Genomic DNA, 25,962 nt, shown 5'->3' on the forward strand with positions numbered 1-25,962 from the left:
CATAGAAATAGAATGCTGTGGCCAAATCCCCCGTGTTTGCACTATCTATTGGTTTACTCTGAGTTCCAGAGGTAGCTACTCGGTGTTGGGTTTTCACGTGAGCCAGTCCCCAAGGGGCAGCCCGTATGGACAGCATCAGGATTGGTTGTTGTTAAGTGAATCACCTCATGGGCACTCTTGTGAGTGAGAAACCCACCCCAAGGGGAGTATTGTGGCCCACACTTACTTTGTCAAGGATGCCGTGCCTCCTTCTGGTACCTGTTACAACTCACTGCGACCACCGTCGAACGGCTACTGTTCATGCATGCCTGTCTTAAAAGGACTGAAGGGAGACAGTGATTGGATTGTCAGCCACGCGGAGTAATGACACGTTTGCTGATGCGGTGCTATGCGACATTGAAGGATCATGGGGTTTGTGGTCCACCACAGTGTTGTTCATTTAACTGTGTGGGAGCGGTCAAACCAGGAGATGAAATGTAAGAGAGACTCTCCCACGAGAATACGGACTCAATTTTGAAATGTTTTTCGTAAACTGGACTTTTTGCAGGTGCCTCCCCACTTATTGCTGCTAGATCGTGTCAACAACGATCTGAAAGTGTGCTTGGTTCTGCTAACCAGGCCCAGCACCAGTGCTCTTTCCCTTAAACTCTAGATGTGAATTGATATACCCAATTGAATTGACAAGTACTTTTGCACCCCTTTAGGACCCTAGTATATGGTACCAGTGGTATCCAGGTCAGAGATGTAAAAGGGGTACCAGGCTGCAGAACTTTTTATGCCACCCTGAGTGACTGCAGTAAAACCAAAGTCTGCAGGTCTGCCCTGCACGATCAGCTTGTCTGTTGGAGTTCGACCCTGCACACAGCATGTGTGACAGAGTCACCTCACTGCATCTAATATATGTCAGTCACCCCTAAGGCAGGCCTCTCATAGCCCAGGAGGCAGGGTGTATTGTATTATATGTGTGGGAATATGTGTGCAAACATATATTGCCTCGTGGTAGCATTCTTAATGTAATTCTACCACAACTAACCAGCGGTCCATCGGATAAGATGGGCTGGCATATGGGCATTATCTATTTGTCCAGCTCCATGGTGGCCCAGCAGATTTTTTTCATGTTTGGTGTCAAACAGCGTGCCTTTTAACTCCAGACATGATGGTGGTGTTCAGGTTTAACCAGCATGTACCTAGGTAGCACTTTAGACAGTGTTCACCAAGTTAACCATGTGTTCTAGTGCCTTGGTGGGCTTTTTTGAAGGTTTGCTGTCAAGACAGAAGTCTGACCTCATGCTGGGGAGTGTGTGCCGCTCCCAGAGGCCAGGGACAAAGACCTGTTTGAGCAGGAGGTGACACCTCCGCCGACACAGGATGGCTAATGATTAGACCGGTGCTGCGGTGAGCCTCCAAATCTTCACTGGCTCCATTGGAGAAAGAAACGTGTCCCCTACTCGAGGACGAAGCCTTCCCCCGCCCCAGGCACTGTTTTTATGGGCAGGTGGGAAATTAGCTATGCAGGAGGCATTTACTTCCACAAGGCTGACCACACCTCTGTGGTGTTACACCTGAGGTGTACAGTCGAGGAATGCCTAGAGGAACTCTCCTCTATTCACAGGGGGCCCTTTTTCTTTTCATTTAAAAAAACATTTATAACAAACCGGGTTACAACTCTGACGAAGTGGAAAGAAGTATATTAGATTTTCACTTTAAATACGTTCCCATATGGATTCACTTGGAAACAACAAATACGCTATAATGCAGACTTATTTTTCCTGACCACATCAGTTTGTAGTTGCATTCATTTTGCTCTCCTGATACAGTATTGGTCATATCTTCTTTTTTCTCACAGTATTGGGTATATTTCCCCTTTTCTCTATTAGTGTCACGCCCCTAACAGGCCACTACATAGTATTCTTCTTCACACTCATAATTTTATACCATTTAAGTCTGGCTTCACAGCTGTAATATGGTGCCATTTATTTCGCATGGCATTATATTTACCAAATCCCGAAATTGGCAACCCTCCGATTGAACAGAGGATTTTTCAAGCTTCTGCGACAATCTACAGGGTAAACTGTCCAACCCACGGCAATAATCAAACCATCCAATAGAATCGCTCTCTCGAATTTAAAGAAACCCAAAGGAAACCATGGAAATCTTCATCAGCCCAACGTAGACCCAACGCCATAGACGATCAGCCCAATGAACCACCCCCCTTTGGCAGATCAGAGTCTTTTATACTCTTTTCCCGCTTACTCGGATCAATATGCAACAATTTTATGGATAGAAACTGTTCCGATTGGCTAATCAATTCAATTTGTAAGTTCTCCGAGTTTTCTCATGTCCGCCTGGTTTCCCATGAGACCTGGCATGGCAGAGGGCAAATGCAGATCCTTTTCTGTGGTTCACAGGCAAAGTTACGGAGTTATAATAATTCATTGTCTTCTTGGTAATTCACACCGTTCATCACTTGGCAACCCTCCATGCTCCTATCCTTGACAAGGGACATGCCGGTACAGGAGCTAAGGGTCAGTTGGAGATCTCCAGAGCCATCTGATTCTGTGCAGTAGTCATCGCGCTCACATGATGGCGGCACCCTCGGAGCTCCATCTTATGTACTGCGGCCTAGCAGGCCCGAATGCCAACTTAAGCAAAACAGACATAACAGTAATTAGAATATAGAAATGAAGATTCTAATGTTTAATCCCACGTTAATCCCAATATATATTAGTATTTTCCTAGCTTGTGGCAACATTTAAAGCAATAATACTCACCATTTTGCAGCACTGGAAGCACAAACCATCATAAAAGCAACATGAACCATGCAATTCTCTATTTCACCGGGGAACAACCTTTACAACGCAACTTTTACAACGCACTACCTTTACATTGCATTTTTTACAACGCATAATCCATTACAACGCATGACATTACAACGCATACCATTACAACGCATTTTTAAAAACTACCTTTACAACGCATTCCATTACAACGCATACTACCATTACAACGCATAATATTACACTACACTATCCAACACTTACCCTACTGTTGCACCCCCTGGAGTTAGAATAGTAATTTTTACCCCTATACTATCCAACACTTACCCTACTGATGCACCCCCTGGAGTTAGAATAGTAATTTTTACCCCTATACTATCCAACACTTACCCTACTGATGCACCCCCTGGAGTTAGAATAGTAATTTTTACCCCTATACTATCCAACACTTACCCTACTGATGCACCCCCTGGAGTTAGAATAGTAATTTTTACCCCTATACTATCCAACACTTACCCTACTGATGCACCCCCTGGAGTTAGAATAGTAATTTTTACCCCTATACTATCCAACACTTACCCTACTGATGCACCCCCTGGAGTTAGAATAGTAATTTTTACCCCTATACTATCCAACACTTACCCTACTGATGCACCCCCTGGAGTTAGAATAGTAATTTTTACCCCTATACTATCCAACACTTACCCTACTGATGCACCCCCTGGAGTTAGAATAGTAATTTTTACCCCTATACTATCCAACACTTACCCTACTGTTGCACCCCCTGGAGTTAGAATAGTAATTTTTACCCCTACACTATCCAACACTTACCCTAATGTTGCACCCCCTGGAGTTAGAATAGTAATTTTTACCCCTATACTATCTAATACTTACCTTAAATGTAATTTAATATAATGCGTTGTAATGGTATGCGTTGTAAAGGTAGTATGCGTTGTAATGGCAATGCGTTGTAAAGGTATTTTTTAAAAATGCGTTGTAGTGTCATGCGTTGTAATGTCATGCGTTGTAATGGATTATGCGTTGTAAAAAATGCGTTGTAAGTGCATGCGTTGTAAAAGTGTGTGTTGTAACGTCATACATCCATTTCACCACATTCTAGAGTTAGGTTGCGTACCACAGTTAATTAATTTAGTTGTTCTGCCATGCAATTAGCATTTTAGTCCCACGTATATCTTGTGTTTATCAAGGTGTAAAGGTTGGTTAGGTGTCTCACTTCAAACAAATTAGTACGAGTTACTGCTTAGAATGATTACGTAATTAATTTTCATGCAAAATAGAGGAGGTATACAAAATTTTGTTTTACCTGCTCCATCAACGTCAATCAGACGTGTAAGCATATCTGCCTTTTAACTGTAATTGTTTTGACATTTCCTCTTAATGCCAGATGGGGTCCAGTGTTGCAGTTTGTATGACTCTCTTTTCATCAGTTACTAGTGTCGGTAAATTCCATCTTGCTGCATGATCCATGTGTCTGTCCTGAATTTTTTCTCGAAGAATGCTTTAACATTTTGGGGTCCATTAGGATGTCGGGCGGTGGCACCGTGCGCTGGCGGTGCGGAAAAATTGCTTTTTCCACCCGCGAGAAGCGGTCCTCAAGTCCGCCATATTAGTATTGCCAAACATAGGCCATTTCCCGACCGCCGCGGTGCGATGCGCACAGCCATCAAAGTGCGCCCGCCACCGCGGCGGTGGGAGCCAATGGAGACTCTCCGCCGTGCGGAATGACGTCCGCCCGCTCCACAAATTAGGATGACTCAAACAAGCAGACGCACCGCAGCGGAGACACTGCCCAACGAGAGACGGCGGAAGCTCGACAGCGGAGCGCGAAACCAGAGTCCCGGTCACGACCACCATGGACCCAGCTCTACATGTCTTTCCGGTGCTGTACCTGCTACATCACCATGAACTCATGGACCGCTGTGGACGCCGCCGCAGGTACGCAACAACACCAACACAACACACGTGCAGACACAGGGTCCAAATACACATCAGACACCCCAGGGGGGACAGGGACACATCCACAAGGGCACCCACACATCACCCACCTGCCACAAAGTCACCCCTCTGCATCCTGGACACACAGCTACCGCCACCATGCAGTAATGTCCCGGTCACGTCACCGCAGCAGCGAACCCAAGGAAATACATGCGCAAAATGCAGAAGGCAGGGCCAGTGCCAGGCATGGGCAGGGCAAAAAGACCACAGGGCCATACCCCCTCCCACCACACACTAGCACACCCCATGAAGGCACATGCCATGTGCCCCTCCTGTGCACCCCATGCGCAACAACAAGCCAGGTCAATACACACCCTGCACCACGCAACAAACAATCATGGAGACAGACACTGCTGGAGTGGCTGCACAAGAACACACAACACACAGCACAGTAGCACAGGGCCAGGGAAACACACACACCACCACAACACCACACTCAGGGAAACAAAAATGAGGACAAGCAACAAATGAACACATACAAGGAATTAACATCCAAATGGACACACAGCCTGCACAGTCACACATACATACCACAGACTGACACACACATACATACACATCCCACATGCCAACAGCAATGGACCACAACAAATAGAGAAACCAAAGTGGGCTGCACACAAATGGAAGGCGATCGAGACACACAACAAGCATGTGTACATCACATCAACACAAGGAACGGAGAACAACACCCTCACACCATCAAAGCACACATGGCTAGCACAGTCAGTGAACTCAAACCACAGACAACTCAGTGCAACAACACAGGGAGACAGCAAGGCAAACCACGTAGAGGCACAAGGATGAAAGGAAGTCCTTGAAATCATACTGTGAACAGTCACACATCCATACAACAACTTCACAGGAGTACACCAGCAGCACTACACACAGGGCCCATCTCCACACCTCAGGACTGACAAACACCAGTAGGAATCATCTACACACATACCCCCTCACACCAGCAGCACACAACACCAGTGCCAAACACACTGAAGGCTGGAAATACTTGCCAGTCAATACACACACAAACAACAACACACCCTGGGGTCAGCCACAAACATCACACACACACACACACACACAGGGATACCACCACAAATGTCGAAACAAATACAACAAACAAACACATAACCCAACAGAAACACACACAGAGCCACAACAACAACAGACATGCCCTTTGTAGCTAAACTGGGGAACGGCAATGGGAGCACAGACAGAACAGGAGTGCACAACCTCATCACTCAGGAATAATGCACAGACAACATACCACAACACACACAAGAAGTGCACCACCACAGAACATCACAGCCACAACAAACAAACAACAGATGCATAGGCAGAACAATCACATAGCAAACACAGCAAATCATCAGGGGATGCACACCAGGCAATCACAAGGCAACATACACACACAGCACTGCATGCACAACAAGCTGTGTGTGCACACCAAGCATACCAGCCACACACAGACATCAGTGACAGAACAGCAACCCACACCATACATCACAGCACAAAGACAACAGCACACCCAGGAAGTGAAGCAATATCACAGCCAGCACACATACATCCAACACAACACCCAACAGATGCACAAGTCTGGGACACAAAGGTGGAAAACAACTTGACCAGAGGACTGGGCAGCACACGCAGTTGAACTGCATAGGAGCAACCATGACTGAAAAACAGCACCAGAACATCACACATGACCCATTGGGGAAATGCCCGAGTGACACATTGACCCTGGCCAAAGAACTGTACCACAAAGCACAGTGTCACAAATGAAGTCATGGGGAGGCACACACACATTTTTGAAAAATTCTTTTTATTGGCATTTGGTAATATAAACGTACATTTATCATGTTGCGCATAAATGACAGTTACATATACGTAGCAAGGTAGACCGTCGTTGGTATCAAGATTACGTTTACGTCTTGGACGATGTGGGTGTGGTCTGTGGTGCAGCAGGTCTGTGCCAGTTAAAGAAAAACTAGGGGGAGAACTGAACTGGGGAGTGCCATGGGGTTCGTGGTGTGTGGGTTAGGTGTATAGTAGGAGTCGGCTATTGCCTACTCCATCATGCAGCTATCTTTCACCTAGGAGAGAGTAGACATGCAGGCCGACATGGTGTGCTGCTGAGTGGTCCTGTCGGGGGGAGATAGACCCGATGGATCTGGGGGTAGCGCGGAGGGTTGTGGAGGGAGGCCTCATCCCGGGAGCCCGCGCGGCGCTAGGCTGTGTGGCGCCAGGGGTATTTAAGTCGATGACTGGGGTCTCTGAAGTCTGGGACTGCCTAAATTGGTGCAGCAGGAGCGCCCATTCTAGAGAGATTGGGACCTTGCGGATACCTTTGGCTTCTTCCTCCCTGATTACATCTTACTCAGCCGTCGCCCATTTGAGAACCGCCCCCACCCACGCCGCGATCAGGGGACCCGACGGGGCCCGCCAGTGCATGGCTATACATCGTTTGGCCAGTAGGTGGGCTAGGAAAACAAAGCGCATTGGTATTTTGTGTCGTTTCCTCCGTCCCAGAATGCCGAGTGCACAACCCTCCCAAGTAGCCAGATGGGACAGCCCGATGAGATCCCTGAGCGTCGAGTGGATAAATGACCGGTAAGTCTGAATGCCCGGGCAGGTCCAGAACATGTGGGAGAAGGCTGCGTCCCCTGCCTGACAACGAGGGCAGAGAAATGTTGTGTCGGGGTAGAAGCGTTGCAGGCGCGCTGGCGTTAGGTAGGCCCTATGGAGGATATGAAATTGTATGTTCTTGAACCGAGCGTTCCTGGAAACTTTTTTGGGGAACTCTATTGCTCTGTCCCACTCGCTATCATGGAATGCTCGCCCCTCCTCCTTCTCCCACAAGGCCCGTAGAGACCCCAGCAATGGGGGTGTCAGTTCTCTGATCGATTTGTAGAGCCATGTGGTGAGATGGCGGCCCGATCCCATGCGCAAGATTGTGTGGAGAACGGGGTGAGTGGGAGGTTGCCCTAATGTGAGATCGGAGTATGGTCGGTAGCAGGCGAGGAGTTGTCGGTGGAGCAGAAACTGTCCTGGGGGTAGGTCGTAGTCACCCATGAGCTGTCGGTATGGTCAGAGCTGTCCCCCTTCGAACAATGTCTCCGCTTCGGCGATGTCTCTAGATGTCCATTACCGAAGCATGGCAGAGGTAAAGAACCCCCTATGCCTGGGCCAGCCGACTAGCGGCAGTAATGGTGTGTATGGGGGGCGATCAGTCGCCATGTGATGTATGCACTGAATGCACTTCCGAGCTATGTCTACTTGTAGGGGGTAGGTACGCGCAGGACGGAACCCTGGTAGAAGTAGGCGACGCAACTCTGGCATAGATATGCGATCAAGTGTATATCTGTCTGCCGTCCAATATGAAAGCCATTGAAGCTGCGATGCTAGGAAGTAGGCTTCAAATGATGGCGCACCAAGCCCCCCTTGTGTCGTGGGCAACTGCAGCTTTGCCAGCGCGATCCGATGCCGCCCTTTACCCCATATTAAAGAACTGAGGAGTGTATCCAAGTCCCTGAAGAAGGAGCGAGGCGGGATCACCGGGAGGTTTGTAAAATAATATAAAAGCCGCGGGACCAGGATCATCTTTGCCAAAGCCACCCGGCCTATCGGGGCCAGCGGGAGGCTGCGTCAGAATCCAATGGAGGACCGTATCCCTGCAAGTGCCCTGCAGTGGTTACCCTCGTATAAGTCAACTGGGGAGTGATATAGACGAATCCCGAGGTATCGGGGGCCCTCTGCTGCCCACTGCAGTTTTCGGTCCCCGATCCAGATATCCTGAGACGGGGCATCCGGGTGGAGGGGATATACCAGCGACTTGTCCCAGTTTACCTGCAAGCCCGAGGCCTCCGTGAACTCCATCAAAGCGGTCTCGAGTGTGGTAAGATCCGCTGCCACATCTCGCAGGTATATGAGGAGGTCGTCTGCGTACAGGGATACACAGTGCGTCACGTCTGCTAGTGGAATGCCCCAGGCATGCACGTCTCGACGTAGCCGGACAGCCAAGGGCTCCACTGCGAGCGCAAATAATAAGGGTGAGAGGGGGCACCCCTGTCGTGTGCCCCTATGTATTGCGAATTCCGGGGAGATGTAGCGACCGAGACGGACCCGAGATGTAAGGTCGGTGTAGAGCAGGCGGGTGTAGGCTAAGAGCGTGGGACCCAGTCCTGCCCGGCTGAGGACGGCGAAGAGGAATTGCCATGTTAGGGTGTCAAACGCCTTCTCGAGGTCCAGAATTAGGCATGCCGCCCGTGGGTAGCGATCGCCTAGTTGGTCCTGGATATGAAAAAGGCGCCGGATATTGTGAGAGGTGTTCCTTCCCGGGACAAAACCACATTGGTCAGGGTGGACCAGCGGTCGTATGACTTGCGAGTATCTGTCTGCTAAGATCTTCCCCAGGATTTTGCAGTCCGCCGTTAGTAGTGTGATGGGGCGATAGGAGGCTAGAAGTTGGGGGTCTCGGTCGGGTTTCGGAAATGTCATGATCACCGACGCTCTCATGGAACGGGGCAGCTCACCGAGTTTGAGTGCCGAGTCTAATACTGCGGATAAGCGGGGAGTCAGCAGAGGGGCAAATGTGGCATAGTATTCGAGCGGAAACCCGTCCAGGCCTGGGGCCTTACCACGGGCCAGGGCTCATATCGCGCTTGTAATCTCAGTGGCTTGTATCTTTACATCCAGCCCCTTCCTGTCTACAGCCGAAATCTGGGGGAGGGATAGAGGGTCGAGGAAGTGGGCGATTGCCCCTGGAGCTGGAGATAAGGGGGCAGTGTAGACCGCCGCGTAATGATGATAAAAGGCCTGGAGGATCTCATCTTGGGATTGCACCAAGGTGCCCCGGGAGTTTATGATCGCAGTGATGGGACGGACTTCAGCATCTTGCCTGGCTAGCCATGCCAAGAGTGTGCCCTTTTTATCACGGTCCTTGTGCATTCGGGTTGCGTAAGACCGAAAGTTGTGGCGTCGAAGATCCATGCATGCCTCCTGATATGCCGATTTGGCGTGGGCGACCTGGGCCGCCGTCATCACCGACAGATCTGCGGCTTTCATGGTCGCGGCCAGTCGTTGTTCCGCCTTCTCTAGGGCCTGCTCCAAGGTACATCGTATCCCAACCCTCTGCCGAATACATTCCCCGCGAGCTACCACCTTGAAACTGTCCCACTCGACCAGGGTCGATGATGCTGTCCCTGTGTTATGCGTAAAGTACTCTGAAATGCTGTTTTGGTGTTCGTGCGTGAAAACCTGGTCTGTGAGGCATTCCCGTGCTAATCGCCATGCAGGGACTGGGGGACGGGGGGGTCTCCACTGGAGACTGAGCAGGTGTGCATCATGATCCGAAACGACTCTACCCAAGTAATTCGAGTGGCATATTTGCGGGAGGAGCGCTGCGGTACAGAGGAATCGGTCAAGTCGAACCCGCAGGTTGTGTGGGATGGAGTGAAAAGAATAAATACGGGTCTGAGGATGGTGTATTCTCCATGCGTCTGTAAGCGACCAATGTGCGACCCATGCTTTAAAGCGCTCGAGTTGTCTGTGGGTGGAGGAGTGCGGAAGCGGGGGATGCGACCGATCCAATAGTGGATCTAGGATACAGTTGTAGTCCCCACCTAGTATCCAGGGCACTTGCGTAAATTGGGCTAGAGCGTTTGTGAGTCGGTCCCAGAACTTATCCTGATCGACATTCGGGGCGTATATACTTCCCAAGAGGACCGCCCTCCCGTCTAAGAGTCCCTCCAGTAAAGCGAATCTACCGTCCTCATCCACCACCCGTCTGAGCTCCCGGAAAGGGGTCCCCGGGCGGATCCATATCAGCGCTCCCCGGGCAAACGAGGAGTATGTCGTGGCGCAGAGGAGTCCGCGCCACTTTGCTCGCCGCTTGCCCACTTCGGCTAAGTTAAGGTGAGTTTCCTGTAGGCAGAGGATGGACGCATTCTGTCGCTTCGCATAAGCGTAGATCGTATAGCGCTTACGTGGGGTGTGTAGGCCGCGTGTGTTGAGCGTGAGTATGTTGATGTTTGCGTTATTCGTCAGCTGTGCCATGAGTAGTATGGGCTGTGTAGGGGTCGGGTCAGGTATCCACTGGGCAGGGTTTCGAGTGATCTCCTAGGGATGCGCTGCGCTCGAAAGGAGTAGGCAGATAGAGGGTCCGTCCGAGCGGACAGTCGGTGGCACATGGCCCCATGGCTGGGTGGGACTTGTTTGAACCGGGGTATTAACAACGCATGGGGATGCGGGAAACTGTCCCAATACATAGGACTCATCGTTTTGGGAAACGGTGTGTCCAAACTTCCTCCCGTAATATTAGGGGGGGGCGGCGGCGTGCAAGTGCAAGGTCACACGGTTATCGGGCATGTAGAAAAGGCAATGCGCGTCTCGCGCAGGGTGTTAGCTCCGGTGTATAAGACTACATGCATGAGGTGGATTTCACATATAAGGATATTATACAGCATGCAATATGTCCAAGTCACTTCAGGGGGAGGTAGGAGAGATCAGTCCGTCTAGCAGCCCATCTGCGGTTTGCGGGGTGGCGTGGGGGAGTGCCGCCAGATCAACTCCCGAGATGGTACCATCGCTGTCGTTGTCGCCGTCTGATGAAAACAGGTGGGGGGGTCGGTCTATAGACTCCGGGGGGCGCGGGGAGCGTAGATCAATAGCTGCCTGCAGAGCCGCACGCCTTTCTCGCATGATTTGTTCAAGGGCGGGCGAGTCATGAGAGCTACCAGTTGATCTGGGTTCAGCGTTACGGATCTTCTTGGGGCGTTTCCGAGTGCGGGCAGTTTTGAGAGGCGAGCTCCTGTGAGGGTGAGGGTTGGATGCTCGCGGACAGTGTTGGTCTGCCCAGTCTTGTGCAGCTTCCACGGACGTGAAGAAGAGGGAAGTCCCGTTGTGGAGGATCTTCAGGCGGGCCGGAAATAGCAGAGCGTATTGAATCTAATTGTCTCGAAGTCTCCGCTTTACCTCCAGGAAGGAAGATCTCTGCTGTTGCACTGCTCGGGCATAGTCCGGGAAGATCATTATTTGGTTGTTTTCCATCCGTAGTGGTGCCGCCATTCGTGCTGCCCGGAGCACTGCGTCCCGATCCCGAAAGTGCAAGAACTTAACCAGGAGCGGTCGGGGCGTCGCGCCAGGAGGGGGTCTCTGGGCCGGTACTCTGTGAGCCCGCTCTATAGAGAAAAAGGCTGTGCGATCTGTGGACGGAGTGAAAGATTTCAGCCAGGTGTCCATATAGTCTATAGGATTTCCTTTCTCGATGCCCTCCGGTAGTTCCAGCACTCGGATGTTGCAGCATCTTGAGCGCCCTTCCAGATCGTTTGCGCATTCCTCCACCGCGCTTAGACGGTTGAGGACTCCCTGGAGTGTCGCCTGATGATCTTTCATCATTGGTTGTATTTCTTCCAACGCCCGCTCCTCCGTGCGAACCCGGTCAGCCAATTTTCGGTGGTCATCCCGGAGAAGGTTGACATCTGTCGCCAGGGTGCCGAGGCGCTCCTCCATAGAGAGACAGGATAATTCGATGGCGGCCAGGACCTTATCCAGCTTATCCGATATTGCTGTGTCCGTGAGGGACGCTGTACCTGGGGTCCAAGACGAGGCCTTCGGCATGTTCTCCGGGGCTGTCTCCGGGACCGTGTTGTGTTGCGCAGGTCTTGATTTCCCCATCTTGACTTCACGTGCGGCAAACGGGCCGGTGCCGTCGGTCAGATCTCAGGAGCCCACGTGGTGCCAGGGGTCCGCGGAGGGTGCGGCGGTAGAGGGCGACGAGAGATCGGCGCTGGGGGGCAGCAGCCCGGGCCGATATTCTGGGTCTCCTTCCGCAGGCAGGGCACAGAGTCCCCGATGTCAGGCCCCAGGGGCCACCCGCACGGCGCCTCCGGTCTCCGAGCTCCCGTCCGTCTCTGAAGCCGTGGGCGGAACCTCACTTGCAGCACCCGCAAAGTCCGAGGCCGTGCCCCACCGGGTGTGAGTGTGATCTTCTCTGCGGCCGTCTAGGTCAGGTCTCCGCCAGAGGCACCCGACAGAGGCGAGACCCCCTCAGCCCCCCGGGGTGCAGACAACAAGTCCCGGTCGTGTGTGGCGGGGAAGTGCTGATGTGCGCCCTCTGTGCCTAGTGTCTGGGGCGTCTCCTTCAGGGTGTGGGGCGCACTGTCACCCAGCACCAGTGCAACCCTTCCCTCTGACACTCCTCGACCACTGCGGCCTCCCGGATGCACCCAGGGGCCCTCCGGCAGTTAACTGCGGGCAGACAACAAGCGGGACAGGCTTGAGCGCTTCAACCCCCTTCCGGGGCGCCGCCGAGGAGGTCGTCTCTGTGCTTGCCCCAAGTGTAAAGGCTTCACCAGTGGTGTAGAAAGGGGCCCGATATCTGTTCGGCGGCCATTTTAAAGTCAGGCAGGCCCCACGAGGGAAGGTCGATACACCCCTGGGGCACGTTGGTCTTGCCGGGTCCCAGCGCTCCTTCACGGCTCCTCTGGGAGTAGACGTACCTGGGGCAATCGTCGGTGGCGTCTAGATCCCCCTCCGGCGTGAGGTAGGCACTCTGCGTGCAAAATGGCGGGTCCGATCAGGGCAGCGATGTCCCCCCTCCTTGCGGCGTCCCGCTGCAATGGCCCCTGGTCCGCCTTCAGCCGCTTCGAATCTGGCAGCGATGTAGGGACAGCGCAGTATATCGCTGTCCCCAACGTCTCTCCCCGCGCCTTCCCCGTCTCATTCACGGGGGTCGCGGCGCCATCTTGGGTCCCGGGCTGAGGCGGCGTCTATTCCTCCCGGGTATCTCCGCATTTCTGTGGTTCAGGACGTTGTCAGGCTGCTCGCTGCATCTCACCACCTCATAGGTGCTGTCCGGTGCCCTTCGAGCCACCGAGCACCCGCTGCAACGCTCCGTAGCTTGGTAAAGAGGCGCCCGGTCGCGGAGCCTCAGCGATGCATGGCCACCATCATGGCTTGCTTAGCCACGCCCCCCCAAGGGGAGGCACACACACATATAAACCAAGGGGACAGCTGACACCAAAGTGAAGTGTACTGCATGTCAGTACGGGACATGACAGGAGTGTACCATACACAAAGAGAGGGAGTGCAGACCCACTATGGGTAGGCAGCTGAAGCACAGATAGGGGATGGAATGACAACACACACAACATGCCACACTGGAGGCAAGAAGGCACCATGGGACAGCAATGCATGAGAAAACACAACTAAAATGGCAGTGTGGAGCAGCAGGTCTGCACAGTCTCCACAAACAGTAACACAACACATGGATGTGCAACAAAACACAACACTGACTTGCCAGTAACACTCTCAGCATACTCACAAGTGACAAAAACAACAAGTAGGAGTCAGACAGAACTGCAAGGACACACCAACACACTGCACAGTGCACCACATACAACTCACACATGGGTATACGACCACATCCACAGGGATGAACAATCAAAACAACAGGCACACAACTCCTGGGTGACACATGTGTGTAGTTGACAGTGCAGAGGCATGTACACATCAACACTCCCCACAAACTCACCCCCTTCACACTGCGCAATACCTGGCCATCCAAGAGCACAAATGGAAAGTAAGCCATGGGACTAGGATGACTGGTCATCACAAGATGACCACACACTACACCACTGGGTACACATAAATGAAGAACACACATACATGAGGACCCTGGCCAGCCTGCCTGCAATACTGTGTGCAGAAACCCACTCTATGCTGACAGTGCCCCCCAATCTGACATGTGTACAATATAGCCAACATGAACAAATTAAGTAAATGACTACTGCTATCCATTGTAAACTGACACCATTGCCCACACAAGTATCTGGGTCAAGAATAACTGAAGACCCTGTCACCCCTGAAAAAAAGAGAGTAAGTGAGCCCAAACATTGAATATGTTGAAGTGGCACACAGACCATGTGGCACAGTAAACCATTTACACACAGCAAAAGAACTTTATTCAGTAAGGACACTGACAAAATAGACAACAGGAGCAACTGTCTTTATTCACATATTACACAGGAAGGTACCATGAGAAGAGAAGAGCAAGGTACAAGATGCAGAGCATGTCCACGAGAAGCTGCACTGGCGGGGGACACACAGCAGTGAATGACAAGGCCAGTGGGCAGGACACGGTGCAGAGTGAGTCCATGAGAAGCTGCACAGGCAGGGGGCACACAGCAGTGAACGACAAGGCCAGTGGGCAGGACAAAGTGCAGAGTGCGTCCATGAGAAGCTGCACAGGCAAGGGCAAAACAGCAAGGCCAGTGGCCAGTACAGGGTGCAGAGTATGTCCATGAGAAGCTGCACAGGGAATAGTTCAACACAGCAAAGAGCAACAAGGCCAGTGGCCGGTTCAGGGGGCAAAGTATGTCCATGAGAAGCTGCACAGGGAATAGTACAACACAGCAAAGAGCAACAAGGCCAGTGGCCAGTTCAGGGTGCAGAGTATGTCCATGAGAAGCTGCACAGGGAATGTGTGCGACTATACCTGTCCTTGGTCAACACAGTCAGGGGGCAACAATGTACAGTACAGGCCCACCTGTGTGAGAGACAGGTGTGTGAGGGTGACTCCCACTCAGACTTGGCTGTCAGGCGGACTGGGAGCTGGCTGTGTCTCGGGGACTGTCGGGGCACTTGACAGTGGAGAGAGCGGAATAGCTGAGGTAGAGCTATCAGTGGCTTGGGAAGCCTGAGGGCTGCTTGGACCAGGTGGTGGAGTGACACGTGGAGGTGGAGTCATGCAGACGGGAGTCACGGTGTGGCTGGGAGATTGTGGAGGGGTGCCCTTCCACTTCTTGGGGATCCTAAATGGCTTGACTGACTGTGGATCAATGGGAAGTGGTGTGGGCACAACAGGCACACTTACCACCACAGCTGCTGCAGTTGCAGGCGCTGGCAGCCCCTCTGGTGATGTGCTGGACCCAGCGGAATGCTTTGCCTGGCTTCACCTCTGCCCCCCCTTCCCCTGTTTACTCTGTGTTACCCCTCCAGCCCCTGCTTCTCTGGGCTTGGAATGGGAGTCGATGTGGTTGGTGATTCTGCCTTGTAGCCCTTCCTAGGTGTACCCTTGACATGCACCACCTCCTTGGTGGGCACAAACACTGTATGCTTCTCTTTGCGCGTTGCTTTAGGGGCAGGAGAGTCCTTGGATGGGGATGCCATTGAGGCATGTGTGCCTGAGGTCTGCTGCTTTGCTTTTTGTCCACTGGTGTCGCCTGATGGGCTTTTCTCCCTGCGCTCTGGGGTGCCTTTGGTCTTCTGTGGGGATGGTGTCTGCGCCCGGGACCGCTTGGGTTGCTGCTGCTGTGTGCTCTGTGTGCTGTGTTGTGACTTTGATGTATGTGGACCGTGGTCACTGTCCTCAGACATGGCTACTGCCAGGGGGGTGGACAAAGGGACCGGAGCTGGACTGTGAGTATGTGCCTGTTCCAGGGCAGACGTCACTGTTGATGACAAAGCCTGGACTCCCCGGTGCAGCCCACCCACGTCGGAATGTATGCCCTCCATGAAAGCAACCACCTGGACCAATTTCTTGTCGTGGTCAATGAAGGCATTGAGGAGAGCTGTCTGGCCTACACACAGCTGGGGCAAAAGGTCCACAGACTCTGCACTGATGGCAGCAGAGGGGGCAGGGGCAGCGGTGGCAGGGGTGAAGGACACTCTTACCCTCTTACTGAGGCGGACACGGGCAGCACCAGAGGAAGTGGCTGGGAGGGTGGGCAATGGCCACTGTGTGTTGGAAGTCGATGCAGAGTCCCCATTCCCTGTGCCCTCCAACATGGATGCACCCCCACTGGCATCGGATGATGTGGTGCTTTGCGTCTCATGCTGGGACTCCTCCAGCAGACTCCTGTCCCCCTCTGAGGCGCTGGTGACATCTGTGTCACTGGGCTCCTGGGCAGCTGTGGTGCTAGTTTCACCCCCACTGGTGTCCGTCTCCTGTCCCTCCGTAACCACAGGTGCTGCTGCATGGGAGAGAGAGATGTAGGGTCAGGTCAGTGTCAGCAACAGAACAAACATATGCAAGGAATGCATGACAAAAGTTGACCAGATCTACATGTTGCACACCACCCTGTGCAATCACATCGTGCCAACTCACTACATAGACTCAAGCAGTGCGTGGAAACAGGATACTCAGGCATGAGTGAGCCATGTGATGACCACCAAGCACAACACCCTGCTCGTGGCTCTGTTCAAACAGACACACAACTAGTTCTGAGCACACCTAGGGACATGATGGGGGCACACTACTTGTTGCCAATGACAGAACGGGATGGAACAGGAGGGGACAACACAGACCCAGACTACAACATGACATTCCACAATGGACATTAGCCCATGCCACCCACCATTTCGTACCTTGGGGACAATATAATGCTGCACATTGCTGTAAGATGTATAGGCCTCCCCAATATGGGTGCATGCAATAGACGTATTGATGTACGCACAGTCAGATTGGGCACACTGACGTTCTCTCCCATGGGATTCCCAAGACTACACCAATGCAGAAGAAACCTGAAGAGCACAACTCAGAATGTAATGTGAAGGCACAGCATCCAAATCACCTTTGTAAGTACAGGTAGGGCAAATGCATGCCACAGGCACCCAGGTCAGCAGCCACTTACATGCCACAACATCACACTACCAACATCACAGAGGCCAGTGCTGGCACAGGTTCTGTACACATGCAGCCACTCCCAGCCAAAGTCAGACTCCCCAAATGCTCACCCCTGGCTTGCTGCTGATTCTCCGTCAAACGTGCATCCAGCTCAGGCTGTGTCACCGCCAAGATGCACCCCATTAGTGGTGTCATACTGTGCCGTGCCAGACGCCCAGTGCGAGGAAGCAGCCCCAAGGTCATCTCCGCCACATTCTTTGCCAGCCAGCTGATGTCATCCCATCTCTTGTGGCAGTGGGTGCGCCGTCGGTTTGAGACCCCCAGGGCTCGCACCTTCGCTGCAATGGCCCTCCACACGGCCTTACGCTGGTGTACCTTGAGCTGCAGGCATGGGAGACAAGAGGGGGAAATGATCAGTGACACAGTGCCATGTACCGACATCTATCATATATAGCAGCAAGATACAAAATCATCACATATCCAATGAAATTGGCAATCAGAGACTATAGTACAGCTCACATGGGACACCTGCATGGGAAAAGCTGATATTAAAGCATGCAGGTGTGAAGGGGGACACAGTCCTTGCACATCTCATGCACAGGAGGTGTCCTTGTCTTTGTAGGTGGGGATTGTGCGGGCCAGCTGGGATCACACTGAGAAGGACTACAGGGGCACACACAGCCATCCAGCCAAGCAATCACTGTCCTGACTACAGCATGAACAACCTTCTGTGTCACTGTATGGCTGACAACACAACACAGGTCACTCATACATACATGTGCAGGGAGGGAAAGCTGTGGCATTGGGTACACATACCCTCCCACTGAAGACAGCATGTCAGGCAGTGCATGACACTACCCCACACTCCCAGGCACATACTGCATCAATCCAACTACATGTGTGTCCCCCCTGCCCTACCCCACCACTGTTGAAGACTTACCACGACATTTGGGGCACCATATAGCCTTGGGTACTGTGTGAGCACCTCGTCCACCAGGACCTCCAGCTCCTCGCTCGTGAAGGGACTGGCACGGATCTTCTCTGTCCTTGCTTGCCATCACTGTGGACGTGAGACAACAGAGGCGGAATTGGGTGGTGAGGGTTCTCAGGCAGCAGTCCCTGGAGGCAACAACAGGTGAGGGGTCTCAGGCAGCAGACTCTTGGAGCAGTGGAAATGTGAGGCTCACTCCCACACATATATAGCCCCCTGGGGTCGTTTCAAAGGTGCCAAGCTGCAGCAATTGGTGGTCCAGGTCTGCCTCTTTCAAATGCATCCAATGGCCGCCTCCGCGGTGGCGGAGCACGCCTACCGCGATCTTCAAAATTGCATCATGCCACCACTATCAAGGTTCCCATTGGCTCTAGGGCAAGCTCCATGGCGGTGAGACACCGCCAGGGCCCGGTGTGCGCTACCGGGATGGTACATCTTTCAAATGCATCCAATGACCGCCTCCGCGATGCATGCCTACCGCGATCTTCAAAATTGCATCATGCCACCGCAATCATGGCTCCCATTGGCTGTAAGGGCATGCTCCATAGCGGTGAGACAACGCTGGGGCCTGGGGTGCGCTACCGCGATTTTAGCGGCGGAGCATGCCAACCGCCATTTCCACATCTCTCCATGCCTCTCACTACCGCACTTGTGTGAATGGGTGTGCTGGTGACACACCGCCGGGGCCAGGCGGTAGCTAACATGATTTGGGTGCCATACATTGACACGAGGCTCCGCCATTCAGGCGGCGGAGCATGCCAACCGCCATTTCCACATGTCTCCATGCCTCTCACTGCCGCACTTGTGTGAATGGGTGTGCTGGTGACACACCGCCGGGTCCAGACAGTAGCTACCGCGATTTGGGTGCCATACATTGACACGAAGCTCCGCCATTCAGGCAGCAAAGCATGACAACCACCAGTTCCACATGTCTCCATGCCTCACTACCGCACTTGTGTGAATGGGTGTGCTGGTGGCACACCGCCGGGGCCAGGCGATAGCTACTGAGATTTGGGTGCCATACATTGACATGAGGCTCCGCCATACAGGCGGCGGAGCATGCCAACCGCCAGTTCCACATGTCTCCATGCCTCTCACTACTGCACTTGTGTGAATGGGTGTGCTGGTGACACACCGCTGGGGCCAGGCGGTAGGTACCACGATTTGGGTGTCATACAACGGCGATGGCCATCTGTCAAACATCAACAGTGCACAGTGCCAACATGTTCAATGGCACATCATTGTGCACACGATGCCAATGTTCAATTTACTACACTGATGGCTACACATGTCATGTTTGTGTGTGTGTAACGTAGATTTGCCTGTACCCACTCACATGTCACTTATGGATTTGATGTTGGTGTAGGCAGGACAGTGTGGTTCTGGACTGTACAATGTGTACACATGTCAATGTGTTGAGGTCCAGTGACAATCACAGCGATGCTCGTCTCAATGAATGATGATCTTTTTAGCATTGCCTCTCATGTCTGCTCATGAACACATTCGTCATTCCAGCGCCGACTGTGGTCATTGTGTGGTGGATGTGTGCCAGGTTGTAATGACGCATTAAGGTGTGACAGGTACAGCAGCTAGGTACGAGACAATGGTTTTGATTAGTTACACATATGCTGGATGCTATACTCCCAGGCGTGCCCATGTGAACTGTGGCCATATCCCTGTGTGTATTCACATTGACCAAGGTGGTGTTTGAGGTACTTGTCTTATGTAAGTTGACACGTGTGCCCTTTATGTAGCTGAAGGTGTCCCTCCATGTAAGCTGGTCTGTTAGTCACTATAGATGTCAGTCATTGTTGTCGTTGTGTCATCCAGAACGTTATATGCTGTGCATATCTCATGATGTATTGCATTGACATGTGTCCACTATCATCTCAAATAGGAGGAGGCCAAATTTGACTTGTCACTTGACGGTGCTGGAGGACATGGAGGATGTTGCGATCATACGGAAATGCCGCCTGGACAGAGCCACCCTGAAAACCCTGTTGGAGCCCCACCTGCAGCCGGGCAGGACATATCCAACAGCTTTCACCCCTACTTATAAGGTGATGGCAGCCCTGCATTTTTTTGCCACTGGATTGTTCCAGGAGACTTTGGCCAGCGCTGGTGAGATGTTACAACCGATGTTCAGCATGGTGCTGCGTGATGTACTGTCCGCCATGATGCTATACAAGGACAGATACATCCATTTCCTCAGGGGTGCTGGATTGCCAGCTGTGAAGGGAGACTTCTATCCCCTTGGACACATCCCCAATGTTGTTGGGGCCATTGATTACACCCATGTGGGTCTTGTGCCACCACAGGCAAGTGAGCACATTTACCGCAATCGCAAGCATTACCACTCCATCAATGTGCAGGTGGTGTGCCTGGCAGATATGACCATCTCGCACGTGTGTGCCAAATTCCCAGGCTCGGCCCATGACTCCTACATCCTGCGGAACAGCATAGTGCCCCAGCTGATGGCTAATCTTCTTCCCGAGCGTGCATGGATTGTGGGTGAGTATGCCTAGTCGTGTGGCATGCTGTGTGTGTGACCTGCTGCCCTGAGCCTCTGCGACGTTGCAATGTCTATTTGTGTTTGTCATACCTAGGTGACTCTGCATATCCCAACCGTCCCTGGTTGCTAAGCCCACTGCGGAATCCCAGGTCCCTGGCTGAAGTCCGCTACAATAAGGCCCATGGGAGGACACGTCATTTGGTGGAGCGTACTTTTGGTCTGCTCAAGTCACGTTTCCGCTGCCTGGACAAGACCGGAGGTGCACTGGCATACTCGCCCAGGAAGGTGTGTCAGATTGTTGTGGCATGCTGAATGCTCCACAACCTAGCCATTCGCAAGGAGATTCCCCTGCTCCTGGATGATGGTGAGGACCCCAGACCCCAGCCTGCAAACCAAGCTGTGTCCATTGATGAGGACAGTGGAGAGGAGGAAGGTGTTGACCCGTGTGAAGAGCTCATCACCCGCTACTTCACTTGACGGTGGGTGTCAATGTGAAACATACCCATTGTCTGATGATATTGCTGTTGTCGTGAAGGGGCATTTGAGATTTGTAGCATCAGCCAGTTGTAGACTCAGTGGTGGTTGGAAATGTTTCTGGGACATGTCATTTGGGAACATCAACAGGACGTGCATGTTGACACTTGTTGGCCATTGTGACATGTGCATGTTGGGTTATCCTGATGGTAGGGGTTGTGTGATGTCTGTGATGCCACACCCAGACCAGTGACAGTTGTTCTGTTGTGTTTCCCTAGGTGCCTTCATCTTCTCCTTGCCTACATACAGCCCATGCTCCTGGTACATTGTGACCATGTTGAAGACTCTACATCCTGCAATAAAGACGGAGCAGACACGACAACATGCCTGTGAGGATATTTTATTTACAATGGTGAGATGAGAGGGGTGTGTACATTTCCATTGGGGGTGGGGTGGAGCAGTGAGTTGACAGTTGTGGTAGATGAGATAGTTGAGTAGTCACCACATTGTTGTGGTGACCCAGTCCAACAGACAGATGCCATTCACAAGGCAGTGTGGGGAAGGACAGTCCAAAACGTCAATGCAGTGGTGGAGATGGTTGCCATCATGGCTGGCTCCTTGACTGGCGTCTGGCAGGTGCTTGGCCTCCAGATACTCCCAGGGTCTTCTTGGGACGGTCCCTTCGTCGTCTGGCAGGGGGGGCCCGGCTGCAGGGCCAGTGGGGTCTGAGGATTCACCCTTCTCTGTGGGCGCAGGGGAGGATGGTGAACTGTCATTGTGCGGCCCACCAGAGGGAGGTGGAGGTGTTGTTTGTGGCACATGCCTGTCCCTCAGTACCGCCACTTGCTGGCCCAAGAGGTCCACGATTTGTCCCATGCGGGTGTCGATGGACCTCATCAGCAGGATGAGCTCGTGCAAAAGTTCGTCTGACCGGCCCGTTCGTCCCTGCGCCTGTTCGTATACGTCCAGGACTCTGGTGATGTGTTCCAGGGATTGGGTCCCAGCCTCCTGGTGCCCCTGGGTGACCCTGCCCCTCCCACCTGCCCTGCTGCCACGGACCTGTTGCCTCACCACTGTGGGCACCACCATCCTCTCCCTGCCCTCCTCCGTGGGTGGTGGGTGCTGTTCATCCTCAGGGACAGGGAGGGTGTTGCAGGCAACACTGGTGGTGGCCGCACAGGCCATGACAGCAGGGGTCTGCTGTGGAGTTGTTGTTGCCGCAGATGTGGTGGGGGGGATGATGGGGTCCTGGGACCTGTTGCTCCCTGGCACACCAGATGGGCCGGCTTCGAGCCCATCGTCCATGAAATCCTGGGAGTCAACATCCGAGAGTTCTTGTTCCGGGGGTGGAGACTAGCTCTGCAGGTTGCTGGTGTTGTCCTCTGCAGTGAGTTCTTGGTCACCTGTGGTTCAGATGTGAAATAGTCATTGCAGTGCACCCGGCAAGCTTTGTGCTAGCTGTGTGTCATTCACTTTTTTTACACTGCACAATTGACAAATCATCACATTGTTGACTATGTGCACTACTGCTTCCTGATATGATGCAGTGGTACAGGCATTACTTGTCCATGGTGTGAGGTGTCAAGGCATGCCATGCGACCCGTGCACAATTGAGGTTTACAGGTTCTTGTTGCCATCTAGGGCCTGGCACAACATGTGTTTAATTGAGAACTCATTGTTTATTTGTCTGACCTAGCAGACGTCACCTCTGGACATGGACTGGCCATTGTCATCTCCTGCATACCTTTGTCCTGTCATGTGAATATCTAGATTTGTACCACCACCCATGCTTTCATATTTTTCGAATGGTCCTTGTTACACTTGCCCCATGACGATGCACATGTAACTAGGTGCTGTGCATGATTGTGCCCTGACTTTCTTCTACTTGTGCATTGGTGTGTCACACTTTGGTGGCTGTGACAGTTTCCTTAGCTTAACTGTGTGCACACTGTGCTTGGCAATGGGGTAGGTATGCCTTTTTGTGCAATGAGAGGGCTGGTGTTGTCATATGGCACCATTTAATTTGTGAAAACTGGGTGGGTGCACATACTGGCTACTTACCTTTAAGTTTGTTTGGTGTACTGCAATGGCTTCCAACTGCTTCTGGGTGGGGTGGGGGAGTGCTCCATCCTGCTGAGGTGTGGGACAGGGGGTATGGGGGTAGTGGTGCAGGCCCCCACCCCCAGACACCCTCCCAGGGAAGATGGCTACCTACCTGTGAGTTTTATGTGGGTTGTGTAATGGCTGACACATGCTTCTGGGTGGGGTGGGGGACGGATTCATCTTGGTAGGCTGTGGGACAGGGGGTATGGTGGGGGTAGTCGTGCAGGCCCCCTACCCCCAGACACCCTCCCAGGGAAGATGGCTACCTACCTGTGAGTTTGATGTGGGTTGTGTAATGGCTGACACATGCTTCTGGGAGGGGGGGGGTGGGGGGAAGGATCCATCTTCATAGGCTGTGGGACAGGGGGCATGGTGTGAGTAGTGGTACAGGCCTCCCACCCACAAACACCCTCCCAGGGAAATGGCTACCTACCTGTAAGTTTGTTTGGTGTACTACAATGGCTTCCAAATGCTTCTGGGTGGTGTGGGGGACTGCTCCATCCTGCTGAGGTGTGGGACAGGGGGCATGGTGGGAGTAGTGGTGCTGGCCTCCCACCCACAAACACCCTCCAAAGGAAATGACTACCTACCTGTAAGTTTGTTTGGTGTACTGCAATGGCTTCCAACTGCTTCTGGGTGGGGGAGGGCTCCATCCTGCTGAGGTATGGGACAGGGGGCATGGTGGGAGTAGTGGTGCAGGCCTCCCACCCACAAACACCCTCCAAAGGAAATGGCTACCTACCTGTAAGTTTGTTTGGTGTACTGCAATGGCTTCCAACTGCTTCTGGGTGGAGTGGGGGAGGGCTCCATCCTGCTGAGGTGTGGGACAGGGGGCATGGTGGGAGTAGTGGTGCAGGCCTCCCACCCACAAACACCCTCCCAAGGAAATGGCTACCTACCTGTAAGTTTGTTTGGTGTACTGCAATGGCTTCCAACTACTTCTGGGTGGGGTGGGCTTCATCCTGCTGAGGTTTGGGACAGGGGGCATGGTGGGAGTAGTGGTGCAAGTCTCCCACCCCCAGACACCCTCCCAGGGTAGATGGCTTCCTACCTGTGAGTTTGATGTGGGTTGTATACTGGCTGACACATGCTTCTGGGTGGGGTGGGGGAGGGATCCATCTTGGTAGGCTGTGGGACAGAGGGTATGGTGGGAATAGGGGTGCAGGCCTCCCACCCGCAAACATTCTCCCAGGGAAATGGCTACCTACTCAGTGGCGGCTGGTGACATTTGAAAGTGGTGAGGTGTAAAATGATTGGTATACTTCACCGTTGCGAGCGAGTGTAGCAAGCGAGCCCGAACCCCTATAAGGAGGGTTCGGGGGGGTTCTCCCCCGAGAAAATTTTGAAAAAAGAGAAGAGAAATGGTGCATTTTCAAGCAAATTTGAGAAAGCAGGAAGGTTAATAAAGCAATTGTGAAAGTGCAGTTATAACATTAATAAAGAGATGTCATATAACATAGGTAGCTGCTTATTCAGTATAACCACAGAGCTTCATAACAGACTTCGAGATACAATGCATTTCTGAGTACCTCACTCACAGATGTTTTTTATTTAACAAACTAAACTGGTTGCAAAGTCGCAGCATTCAACATTGTTTACTTTTTGTAAATGAAATCAGCACGTCTCTCTTTAAGAGCAGCAAACTGTTCAATAACTTTAGTGTTAAAGTCTGGGATTTTCTGAACTAGCTTGCTCTCTACAGAGAGCATTGCCAAAGCATTGAGTCTTTCCTCAAGCATGGTGTTTCTCAGGAATGTCTTAATCCTCTTTAAGGCTGAAAAACATCGTTCTGCCTCGACTGTTGTCATAGGAGTGGTTATGACAATTTTAAGTAAAGCCACTGTCTCTCCAAGTGACTTTTCCATATTAAGTTTATGAATTAAAGCCAGCAAAGACAAGGCACTTGTGGCCTTCCGGTACACAGGCATTGCGTACAGTACAGTCAACTCAGTTCTCAGCTCTTCTTTATTGAGCATAGGATAAGCTCCCACAGCCTCATTCAGAGCACGCTCCGGGAAGGATTCATCATATTTGGCAAACTGTTGACTTTGCAATAATGTGGCACTCACCAAATGTTTTGTGAAAGAAAAACGCTCTTTTGCCTGCACAATTACAATGTCACAGATCTCCTTTGCAATTCGGACCATAGTGGGGATGTTTTTCCTGCGGTTTGGGAAAGTAGATTGCTCTGGCAGTTTGCTGTCTAAATTGTCAACCCCATCTCTCACTTTGCTTATGCTTTGGACAAACATAGTAGTATATACTTGCACTTTGACAGTATCTATCTCTCGTGCTTGTAACTGATTGTATAACAGGTCGACAGCTACCATTATAATGAAATAAAAACAGTAAGAACTGAAACTCTCTGTCTTGTAGTGTTCTAGCAAAGCCATGGGCTTCAATCTGACTTTTGTAATCAAACTCATCATTGGCTTCTATGGCTTCAAAACATTTCAGAAGGTCCTCT

This window comes from Triturus cristatus, chromosome 4_2 (assembly GCF_964204655.1).
Source record: "Triturus cristatus chromosome 4_2, aTriCri1.1, whole genome shotgun sequence".
NCBI classification, from domain to species: Eukaryota; Metazoa; Chordata; class Amphibia; order Caudata; family Salamandridae; genus Triturus; species Triturus cristatus.